This window comes from Salmo trutta, chromosome 3 (assembly GCF_901001165.1).
Source record: "Salmo trutta chromosome 3, fSalTru1.1, whole genome shotgun sequence".
Lineage (NCBI taxonomy): Eukaryota > Metazoa > Chordata > Actinopteri > Salmoniformes > Salmonidae > Salmo > Salmo trutta.
This window is the reverse complement of record NC_042959.1, coordinates 55,839,811-55,852,451: the sequence shown is the minus strand read 5'-3', so window position 1 is coordinate 55,852,451 and position 12,641 is coordinate 55,839,811.

Sequence of the window (12,641 nt, the reverse complement as noted above, 5' to 3'; positions counted from 1 at the left end):
ACTAAGTTGACTGTGCCTTTAAATAGCTTGGAAAATTCCAGAAAATTATGTCATGGCATAAGAAGCTTCTGATAGGCTACTGGATATCATTTCAGTCAATTGGAGGTGTACCTGGATGTATTTCAAGGCCTACCTTCAAACTCAGTGCCTCTTAGCTTGACATCATGGAAAAATCAAAAGAAATCAGCCAAGACCTCAGGAAAAAAATTGTAGACCTCCGCAAGTCTGGTTCATCCTTGGGAGTCATTTCCAAACGCCTGAAGGTACCACGTTCATCTGTACAAACAATAGTACGCAAGTATAAACACCATGGGACCACGCAGCCGTCATTCCACTCAGGAAGGAGATGCGTTCTGTCTCCTAGAGATGAACACACTTTGGTGCAAAAAGTGCAAATCAATTCCAGAACAACAGCAAAGGACCTTGTGAAGATGCTGGAGGAAACAGGTACCAAAGTATCTATATCCACAGTAAAACGAGTCCTATATCGACATAACCTGAAAGGCCGCTCAGCAAGGAAGAAGCCACTGCTCCAAAACTACCATAAAAAAGTCAGACTACGGTTTGCAACTGCACATGGGGACAAAGATTGTACTTTTTGGAGAAATGTCCTCTGGTCTGATGAAACAAAAATAGAATTGTTTGGCCATAATGACCATCGTTATGTTTGGAGGAAAAAGGGGGAGGCTTGCAAGCTGAAGAACACCATCCCAACCGTGAAGCACGGGGGTGGCAGTATCATGTTGTGGGGGTGCTTTGCTGCAGGAGGGACTTGTGCACTTCACAAAATAGATGGCATCATGAGCAAGGGAAAATTATGTGGATATAATGAAGCAACATCTCAAGACATCAGTCAGGAAGTTAAAACTTGGTCGCAAATGGGTCTTCCAAATGGACAATGACCCCAAGCATACTTCCAAAGTTGTGGCAAAATGGCTTAAGGACAACAAAGTCAAGGTATTGGAGTGGCCATCACAAAGCCCTGACCTCAATCCCATAGAACATTTGTGGGCAGAACTGAAAAAGCGTGTGCGAGCAAGGAGGCCTACAAATCTGACTCCGTTACACCAGCTCTGTCAGGAGGATTGGGCCAGAATTCTCCCAACTTATTGTGGGAAGCTTGTGGAAGGCTACCCGAAACGTTTGACCCAAGTTAAACAATTTAAAGGCAATGCTACCAAATACTAATTGAGTGTATGTAAACTTCTGACCCACTGGGAATGTGATGAAAGAAATAAAAGCTGAAATAAATAATTTTCTCTACTATTATTCTGACATTTCACATTCTTAAAATAAAGTGTTGATCCTAACTGACCTATGACAGGGAATTGTTACTAGGATTAAATGTCAGGAATTGTGAAAAACTGAGTTTAAATGTATTTGGCTAAGGTGTATGTAAACTTCCGACTTCAACTGTATATCACTCCAGTGTAAATTGCTAAATTGTCATTACTTCGCCACTATTGGTCTATTTATTGCCTTATCTCGTTACTTCATTTGCACACACTTATACAGATTTTTCTATTGTGTTATTGATTGTACGATTGTTTATCCCATGTGGAACTCTATGTTGTCTTTGTCGCACTGCTTTGCTTTATCTTGGCCAGGTCGCAGTTGTAAATGAGAACTTGTTCTCAACTGGCCTACCTGATTAAATAAAGGTGAAATAAAATAAATAAAATAAAAAAGTCAGGACAATCCTTATCCTGCAAAGAAACCTTATTTTAATCATAAAAATATATATATTTAGCAAGCATTAGACTTTTAGAATTAAATGTGGACTGGAGCTTTATAGTTGCACGGTGACATCAAGTGCCCTGCATACTTTCGAAAATGTCTCCTATATCTGCCATTTCTATTTTTTTGCGATATTGCTTTTGTCTAATAAACCTGGGTCAATGGAAACCTGCCTAGTAGTAAATGATTTCTATAGCTTCCAAAATATTTTTTACAACAGTGGGGAAGTGTCAAGATGGATGCGCAGTGGCTTCAAAATGACATCCCCTGCCAGTCATCTAGTGTATATATAAATCATTGCTGCAGATGGTTGCAGTTGTTTTGCAAGGACCACAGGAGTTTAGACCTGCCATTCATTGGGCGCGTTCGAGTGGATAACTTTTGCCACTTTTTGCCATTGTTGGTCATCGCCTTCCAAAGTGTGTTGCATTATGGGGATAAATATTGTCCAACTTGCATGACGACTGATTGAACTTTACAAAAAACATGCGATCAAAGGTCATGAAATTTTGACTGCAGTCGACTGCAAGTTTCTGCAGTTGCTCTTCACCAACTTCGTCCTGCAGCCATCGCCTGCATTGTGGGAGGCTCAATTGTCAACCAATCATTAGGGTGTTTTTTGTTTGACCAAAGAAGTGACTGAAACAGGAACCAACTTTGTGTGATTCATGTATACATGTGATATTTGAGGCTCTTTCTAACCAATTACATTTACATTACATTTAAGTCATTTAGCAGACGCTCTTATCCAGAGCGACTTACAAATTGGTGCATTCACCTTATGATATCCAGTGGAACAACCACTTTACAATAGTGCATCTAATTATTTTAAGGGGGGGGGGGGGGGTTAGAAGGATTACTTTATCCTATCCCAGGTATTCCTTAAAGAGGTGGGGTTTCAGGTGTCTCCGGAAGGTGGTGATTGACTCCGCTGTCCTGGCGTCGTGAGGGAGCTTGTTCCACCATTGGGGTGCCAGAGCAGCGAACAGTTTTGACTGGGCTGAGTGGGAACTGTGCTTCCTCAGAGGTAGGGAGGCGAGCAGGCCAGAGGTGGATGAACGCAGTGCCCTTGTTTGGATGTAGGGCCTGATCAGAGCCTGAAGGTACGGAGGTGCTGTTCCCCTCACAGCTCCGTAGGCAAGCACCAAATTAATTGTACAATATATATATAAAAATAGTACAATATATTTACAGTTTGTGAGTGTGCGATACTGGTGTTGGAAACATGTTCATTTCGACATCACACTGAGCCATGTTCCACTCAGCCTTTCTGTTGGAAAACCACATCAGTGTCCGACTTTCAGCTGTTGCAGATGCACCTCACTCGATTTCACTCCTCGACTTGCATCTGCAGTCGGTTGCTTCAGCCTTCCCACTCAAACGAGCCCATTAGCATTAGCATGAGTCTGCACGTAAATGACTTACTGGCATCTTTCTCGAAGTCAAAGGGTCTTGAGCTATTAGCAAAACTCCAGGTGGCTGAGTTAATGCCTGAGACTGCAGTTTGAATTGTCATTGTTCCGTGATGTTAAGGTAGCAAACAGACCCCAGAGCAGAAGCACTTGGTGGAAACATTTTAATCAAGAAGAATGTTGTGATTTTGATTCCTGCTGCATATTTTGCTGTTATGCCGAGGATTTTTCAGACAATGAAAGTACGTTGACCTTTTCAGAGAACATGAGGTTGGTTCAGCATTTGGCTCCAAATGAATGATTGGAATACTTGACTTTTATCACAGCAAAAATGTGGAATATTCATGAAAGGTTACTGGTTCAAGTACCTGAGCTAACAAATCTGTTGATGTGCTCTTGAGCAAGGCACCTAAGCCTAATTTGCTCCAGAGGTGCTGTACTACTATGGCTGACCATGTAAAACAACACATTTCACTGCACCTATCTGGTGTATGTGACAATAAAACATCTTCAGACAATGGCTTGACTTGACTGTGAGGTTCTCTGAGGGGATTTTGACTTTGAGCGACTTTAACTTTGAGAAACGTAAAGATTTGGCAGCCATGTAGTGGACGCAGACACACACGCAAAAACACAGTAACACACAAACATACATAGAAATGTAATTATGTCAACATGTGCTTCAAACACTCAAAGTGTCATCTGTGAATGAAAGCGCTCTTCCAAGGCAGGCCTGTCTCTTCCTACATCCTTTCCCGTCTCGGTCTCATTGATGGCATGTCAGCTCGAGCAGGGTGAGAGGCTACCAACTTCTCAATCACAGACGTAGGGCCCAATTTCATCAAAGCTGACTCAGCAATGTGTATGGGATATCTTTGATGACACAACTACACAACTCATTTATCTGCAAGGGGAGTCTATTGGCTATGTTTACATTGCCCAAAACCCATCTAGTATTGTGTTTGACTTCAGGAATAATTTAGTATCCCACTGGGCACAAACTGGTTGAATCAACTTTGTTTCAGCGTAATTTGTCACCGTATTGTGACGGGGTATCTGCATGGAAATACATTTGATTTGAAAAAGTAATCAACGTAAACTATTTTTTGATGGTATAATTTCAACCATAGGATTATGTCATCATGCTAACCAATTTTAAACATAGACAAACCTTGTCTAAAATATGTTGAATTTTTACCGTTCAAATAGAATCTACAAGTTAATAGTAATATGTTGGATTAATGTCTCCATCTCTACCAAAAATAAAAGTTAAAGAATAGGAATAAATCAAATGAAACTGTATATATGGTGCATTTAAAGTTTGATGTGATTTAGTCCTATTTTTTTACTTAGAATTTTGGTTGAAATGGAGATGTGAATCCAACATATCAGTTATTAATTTGTAGACAAACTGGAATTAAAGCCAGACTCAGTGGCACAGATGGAGCTATCCAAGCAGAAGATAATCTACTTCAAAAGTTTATATTTGGTTATGTTGACAACCAAACACAATTCAATACGGCTTTTGCAAGATGGTTAATAGCCTATTAAAGATCCACTCTCAAACTTTTGTATAATTTCAGCCAGTAGTTTTGAAAGTGGTGCTCACAAGCAAAAAATGTTCTCCGTTTTTTGTGTACTACGTCATCCCCTTTGTGTACTATGTCATCCATTTTCTGTGATACTTTAGGAATTTTGCAATTTGTGTGATATCATATGATTTTTGCTATTCATGATATGCTACGAATCCAATTTGTGCAATATGTAAAATAAATGTTTTGCTCAAGATCCCGGAGGTCATCTTTAACTTGTGGACAAGTAAAAAAGATTATATGTTAGATTCACGTCTCCATCTCAACCAAAAATAAAAGTTGAAGAATAGGATTAAGCCAGTGACTCAGATGGAATTATCCAAGAAGTAGATACATCTCCTTTAAATGTTGATATTTTGTTGTGTTGTCAACCAAACACAATTCAATATTACTTTTGTAAAACAGTAAATAGCCTAATGTTAAGGCTATCTTACAAACAAATGTAACAGTATTTATTCAACCTTAAAATGAGTAACACATCCATGGCCACATTTTGAGGTTACTGTAGCAATAAATGTCTTCTTATGTAATCATAGAAAGTATGAATGTTCAGGGTCGCAGGTCTGTGGAAATCTTCACATTGCTATAATAATCTACACCTAATCTCAAATGGCATTGTTCACTTGCACCATGTACTTTAATGTAATCTCAACTAACTGCAATCCAGGTATTTTGGTTGAGCTATTAGATGAAGCACAGTGATAACATATTAAGTTGTTGTATATATAAACAAAATATCTGACATTGTATTCCAATTTTAACTTTGGTGTGCTTTTAAATGGTTGAAAGCATAGTTATAACACATTGGGAATTAAACATATTTTTGGCTGTCTTTTTGAGTGGGTGAAAATAGGTTGGTATCTCATTGTTCAAAGTATCTACCAAATATTACCCAATTCTCCACATTGAAATGACTAGGATAGGATAGGCCTACAGTACTACTATATATATATATATATATACTATGCTGCAGTACAGGATTTAGAGCCACAGAGAGACACAACACTGAATAGAGCCTAGGATTGAATGCTCATCAGTGAGAGTAAAAAAATGACTTGCATTTACACATGAGAGAGGAAAATTAGACACACTTGTATACCTGAAAACCAGCATCCCTAAAACAAATAAGAAATCCTTCAACATTCATAATCAATTGATGTCAAATCAAATGAAAGTTTATTGGTCGCATCCAGTTTCGCATGTCTTGAATGCAATTTTATATTTGACCTCTCTGTATCGCTACCCTTGCATGTCATTTGAACTGCCAACTTGAGTCCTTGGATTTTTGTATGGTAACATTATGCAGGAGGGCATCCTTTATTTGTCATCCAGCCTTTTGGCATAAATCTAAACCTTCAGATGTCCTAAGTCAGCTGTTTTAGTGTAAATGTGAATGGATCCATCATTGTTTCTGTTCCATTAACAGTCAGAGATTAAAACAAAGCTCTTGGGTTTAACTCAAACCCTGCGATATAGTCATTGTTGCTTTTTATTCGGTATCCATTTCAGCACTGCGTTCAGCAAGCCGTCTCCCTCAGGCCATGTCACTGAGGCCAAACTCAAGGAGAAATCCATCTCTCTCTCTCTCTCTCTCTCTCTCTCTCTCTCTCTCTCCTCTCATCCTCTCTCTCATCTCGCTCTCTCTCTCATCTCTCTCTCTCCTCGTCTCTCTCTCTCTCTCCTCTCTCTCTCTCTCTCTCTCCTCTCTCTCTCTCTCGTCTCCTCTCTCTCTCTCCTCTCTCTCTCTCTCTCTCTCTCTCTCCTCTCTCTCTCTCTCTCTCTCTCTCTCTCTCTCTCTCTCTCTCACACACAGTCAATGTCTCTATTTAGAAACTGAATTACTGTGAGGAATCAGTGCCAAAGGGCAGGACGCAATGGTGTGTCGATACTAGCACTGGGAAGTAGAAACACAGAGGTAGTGTGTGTGTGTATTAGAGTAATGTTATAGATGGAGACATCAGCAAATTAAGAGAGTGTGCCATGCTGCAGAATAGAAATGGGGAAGAAATAGATAATAGAAATGGGATCATATGGAGACTGATAGAAAATATAAAGGGGATCATATGGAGACTGATAGAAAATATAAAGGGGATCATATGGAGACTGATAGAAAATATAAAGGGGATCATATGGAGACTGATAGAAAATATAAAGGGGATAATATGGAGACTGATAGAAAATGGAAAGGGGATCATATGGAGACTGATAGAAAATAGAAAGGGGATAATATGGAGACTGATAGAAAATATAAAGGGGATCATATGGAGACTGATAGAAAATATAAAGGGGATCATATGGATACTGATAGAAGATAGAAAGGGGATCATATGGATACTGATAGAAAATAGAAAGGGGATCATATGGAGACGGAGAGAAAATAGAAAGGGGATCATATGGAGACTGATGGAAAATAGAAAGGGGATCATATGGATACTGATAGAAAATAGAAAGGGGATCATATGGAGACTGATAGAAAATATAAAGGGGATCATATGGAGACTGATAGAAAATATAAAGGGGATCATATGGATACTGATAGAAGATAGAAAGGGGATCATATGGATACTGATAGAAAATAGAAAGGGGATCATATGGAGACGGATAGAAAATAGAAAGGGGATCATATGGATACTGATAGAAAATAGAAAGGGGATCATATGGAGACGGATAGAAAATAGAAAGGGGATCATATGGATACTGATGGAAAATAGAAAGGGGATCATATGGAGACGGATAGAAAATAGAAAGGGGATCATATGGAGACGGATAGAAAATAGAAAGGGGATCATATGGAGACTGATGGAAAATAGAACGGGGATCATATGGAGACTGATGGAAAATAGAACGGGGATCCTATGGAGACTGATGGAAAATAGAAAGGGGATCATATGGAGAAGGATAGAAAATGGAAAGGGGATCATATGGAGACGGATACAAAATGGAAAGGGGATAATGTGTAGACTGATAGAAAATAGAAAATGGAGCACATGGAGACTGATAGAAAATAGAAAGGGGATCATATGGAGAAGGATAGAAAATGGAAAGGGGATAATGTGTATACTGATAGAAAATAGAAAATGGAGCACATGGAGACGGATAGAAAATCCCTACCAGAGATAAAGGAAAAGAGAGGGTTGAGAAGTTCAGGTAACGATTTAATCTAATGTAATGTAGAAGTGAGGTCAAAGGTCATAGGTGAGGTATGGGAGTGGGTTTGATGGAAAGGTGGAAGGTGTGTGTGTGTGTGTGTGTGTGTGTGTGTGTGTGTGTGTGTGTGTGTGCTGGGGGAGGGGTAGAGAGAAATTAAATTGGTGTATGTGTAAGAGAGTTTACCTGTATGTGTGTGTGTTTGTGTGCATGCGAGCGCAAGTCTGCATTATGTGTGTGTGTGTTTGTGTTCTGTCTGTGTGTATGTGCACCTGTCTGTGTATGTACAATGTGTATGACTCTTTCTCCAATACCTTGGACTGGAGCATGTCAGCAATGCTCTATCAAATCAAATCCAATCAAATTGTTTGTCACATGCGCCGAATACAGCAAGTATAGACTTTACGGTGAAATGCTTACTTACGAGCCCTTTCCCAGCAACGCGGTTAAAAAGTAAGAAAACTAACAAATAGATCAAAATTAAATAGTAACACAATAAAATAACACAATAAAATAACAAGAACAAGGCTATATACAGGTTATATACAAAGAGTACTAGTACCGAGTCAATGTATTGGGGTACGAGGTAGTTTGGGTGATTGAGGTAATATGTACATGTAGGTTTGGTTAGGTGATTGATTGAGGTAATATGTACATGTAGGTAGGGGCTGAAAAGCAGAAAGTCCGGGTAGCCGTTTACTGTGACTTGGGTGGCTGGAGTCTTTGACAATTTTTAGGACCTTCCTCTGACACCACCTATTATAGAGGTCTTGGATGGCAGGGAGCTCGGCCCCAGTGATGTACTGGTGTGGTGTGGTGTCACCCACCTCATGTCACACTGTCCCCTTCCCCCTACCTCACCGGGTGTCGCTATGCATTGATCCAACTCTGCCTGTCAGAAGGCTGAGAGAGCTATGGACAGGTGAGTGCTTGACCACTGACAGGTCTATACAGTCACAAGTGTCCATTATCGATAGGAACTGTTCAGTAGAGGGTCTGTGACAGCTGTTGATGGGGACAAAGTGATAGGTGAATCAATGAGAGAGATTGGGCTATAATCACCATCTGGAGTGGGGAATATTCACACACACATCACATGCACACACGCAGGCAGGCAGGCAGGCAGGCAGGCACACAAACACACACATTTTATCTGATAAAAACTGCATTCTATAGTGAATCTCCATGATTCCACAACCATACATATACTAACACAAAAAACAACACTAACGTACATCCAAATACATTCATAATGTGTACCAACCCATGTACACACACGCTCAAATGCACACACGCGCGTGCGTGTGTGTGCACACGTACACACATACATACAGTATATGCTGCTTAGCAGTGCTGTTTAAATCTTAACTACAAGGCTGGCTGGAATTGCTTTCTTGTCCTGGGGGGAGATTGTTTTGTCCAGGAGAGGGCTGTTTGCATTGTTCCCTTATTCTGCACAGCCATTCTCCATCTGATCAGCAGCTCTGATACAGAGGCGATGAATGAATGCTCACCACTACTGAACATTCATCCTGAACACTGGGAGGGGAAAGCCAGAGGAGAACCAGTGAGAACCAGATGAAACCAGTGAGAACCATTCATGGGCTAAAGAGTAGCAGAACCTTTCAGCTAAGGAGCAAATGGCATAGATGTTAAAAGAGATAATGAACATTTCTTGTTCATTTAGAAAATAATGTATTTTGCATAGGCAGCAATAGGAGTTTGCCAATAGGAAAGACCCATTCAAAGAATATGTTAAAGGGGATTTATCTGTTCTAGGGTCACGTTCAATAATCATCTTATTTTTGCAGCGCATGTGAAATCAATCTGCAATTTGCTTTGCAGAAACGTTAAACAATAGGAGGTCCCTCCAAGAGCCAAATAATCAAATCAGTGTTGTCTCACCGTGGCTCTAATAACGGTCTCACTGAGCCTGGATGTCATTTCACAGTGCCTCAATAAGGGAGAAGATTAAAGCCTGTGATAATGATGATGATAATAACTAGATGCATCTTTTAGCCAGCCGCTTTCAGGGAGCAATCCTGCCTCCTGGCAAAAAAGAATACAGGTACACTGGGAAACAGGGGAAGGGAGGGGAAGAAGCAGGGCGGGGTGACAAATCACGAAAACAATTCCTGGCCAGGAAATGAGCGTTTAGCCTTGCTAGTCAACCCACCGGAGGAATGGATGCATGTGGATATTCACAGGAGGATGCGATGCAGTTATAGCAGAAGAATCTGTCCGAATTTCTCAAAGTGTTGCGTTTGTGTAGTTGACTAGATCATTTGATGGATAAGAACTGAGGGATGTTAGTATGACTGATGATTGCAGAATCTCATCTCAAAGAAGAAACACATGGGAACATTTTCCCTGTTTGCGTTTTATATCGAGGACAGTATGCTGTGCATGCCTTTTCAAATCCTTCACTCAACTCAACATCAATCTAGACAGTGAGTTGGAGGTGCCACCAGTGTCAACCAGCCAGACAGTCACCATGGTGCATGCATCTGGTGAACATCACGAGTCACGGCGTCGGCAGCTGGAAATGCCAGGCGGGCGTTGGGCAGGGGGTCAACCCCATAGTGGTGGTGTTCAGCAACTGTGTCCCAACCCCCGACACAAGCCTGAGGCAGAACCAACCAACACAGCAGGTTTTAGAGGGAGGGAAACGGGTCTCACCCGAGTCTCATATGGTTCTGCTCACCGTCGGAATCTATAGCAGAACAACACAAACAGGGCCCCTAACCAGGGTTTCCAAACGGCATTGCAGTGTGACACAAATAGTAAAAGCTCCAATACATTTCCTCAATAATTACCATCAAACAGCCAACAACAACTCCCATCTCCAACATCTGATTGACATGTATTTGCCTGTGTTGTCATGAGGAAAGACAAAATGAAAGATGCAGCAAAGCCGTAATTACCGATGATCAGGCAGGAAAGAGACACAGGAGTCTCAACTGATCCCTCAGGTTTTAGATTTGTGCTTGGCCCTGTCCGGCGTGATAAATTACCCAACTGACAAACTCAATCAGAAACCTATTCAATCACAAGCCTGTTACCAGATTCAGATTCACATGAAATTAAAAACGATTGATGTCTGCACACAAAGAATAGCCCGCAATTACAAACAACATTGTTCATTTTTGATAAAATGTTATGTGACGTAGGAGCTCCAGTCCGCCCACACTAGTCGCCACTCAACTCCATCATAAACCGTGGAGTTGAGTTTAATCGGCTAGTTATACCGTGCATTTGGCGAATAGTAAAATCTCATTAATCAAATGTTCAGGGCAGAGCAATATGACAGCTGTTGCCTCTGTTATCATTAGTTCAGGAATTAACACAGAGGTCCCTCCAAGGACAGGGCCATATAAATATAAATCCTCGGTTTCTCTCATGTTATCCTGCTCTCCTCTACCTCTTCTCTGCCCTCAGCTCTTCACTCCTTTATCACCTCTATCTTCCTCCTCTTTCTTTCCTCTGCTCTCCTCGTTGCTCTCTCATCTTGTTCTCTCCTCTTATCTCCCCTCTTCTAGACTCTCTCTTCCCGTTCTCACTCAGGCAGTTCAGCTAACACTGTCCATGGTGCTGAAATCAACCTTGCCGCCCATCTCAATGCACTGCTCCCTAAGCGTGTGCGTGTGTGAAAGTGCGTCTGTGCGTGTGTGTGTATGTGTGTGTACTCTCTGTCCGTGTCTGTAAATTGCCATGTCTTCGTGACTATACTTACAGTACTATATTATGCAACATGGGACAATAACACAATTCAATGAATGATAATGAGAATCCATTGAATGAACCCAGTTTACCCTTGTCATAAGGATAGTAAAGACACCACACACTGTTAGCTAAATGTTCGGATTAGGAAAACATTTCATACACATTTTGGTGGGACATATAAGGTACTATGACAGCTCATATATATAACTCTGTATTGGTTGTAAAGTAAGAAAGGTCTCACTAAAGAATATATTCTTATATACTCTTTGTTTTAAAGGGACTTCCTGGATAAAGAATCAAATAAATCCAATCAAATACAGCAGGAAGTTGAATACAGTGTACTTCAGCTAGGGGATGTGTCTATTGTCCCTGTTCTCAGCGTTTATGGAAGGTGAACATCGCCTGACAAACCATCAGGAACTCATTATCATTGAAATCCCAAATACATTTACATAACGTGTCGCTAAGCTAGGGCGATCTCATTTTAAGATGGATTGCATAATCCTATCCATTATACTGTCCACCCTAATCTAATGATCTTGTACCTGGGTCGTCTGGATTAGCTCAAATCAAATCAAAATGCAACATGATGTCCAGAGAGGTATCCTTAAATGTCCCCAGAGGGTCAGACTGTTTACCAACTCAGGCCACATACTGGAATACCCTGTACAAGAAAAAGGTGACTGTCTTTGCAATCATGGCCATTTAATCATTTTTATCTCGAAATTGACTAAATCACTTCTCACCTGACCTCTGTCTTCACTGTTCAAACCAATGTGTAGTCTAACTTTCTTATGGAGTTCAATCCATTCATTTCAAAATGAGCCCACCAAGTCAAACAAATACCACTATTTATTCAAGATAGTTGAATGTTTTATTTAATGATGACAGCCTTGGTAATGACATCAGGCTTGGTAACAGGCAGATGGTTCAGTGGCATCATATTACAAATCGTTCTCATTTATGGTGATTTACCTAAAAATAAGGAAATATGGGCAGCCATTTGTCCACGGTATATTTGGCTGCTGGT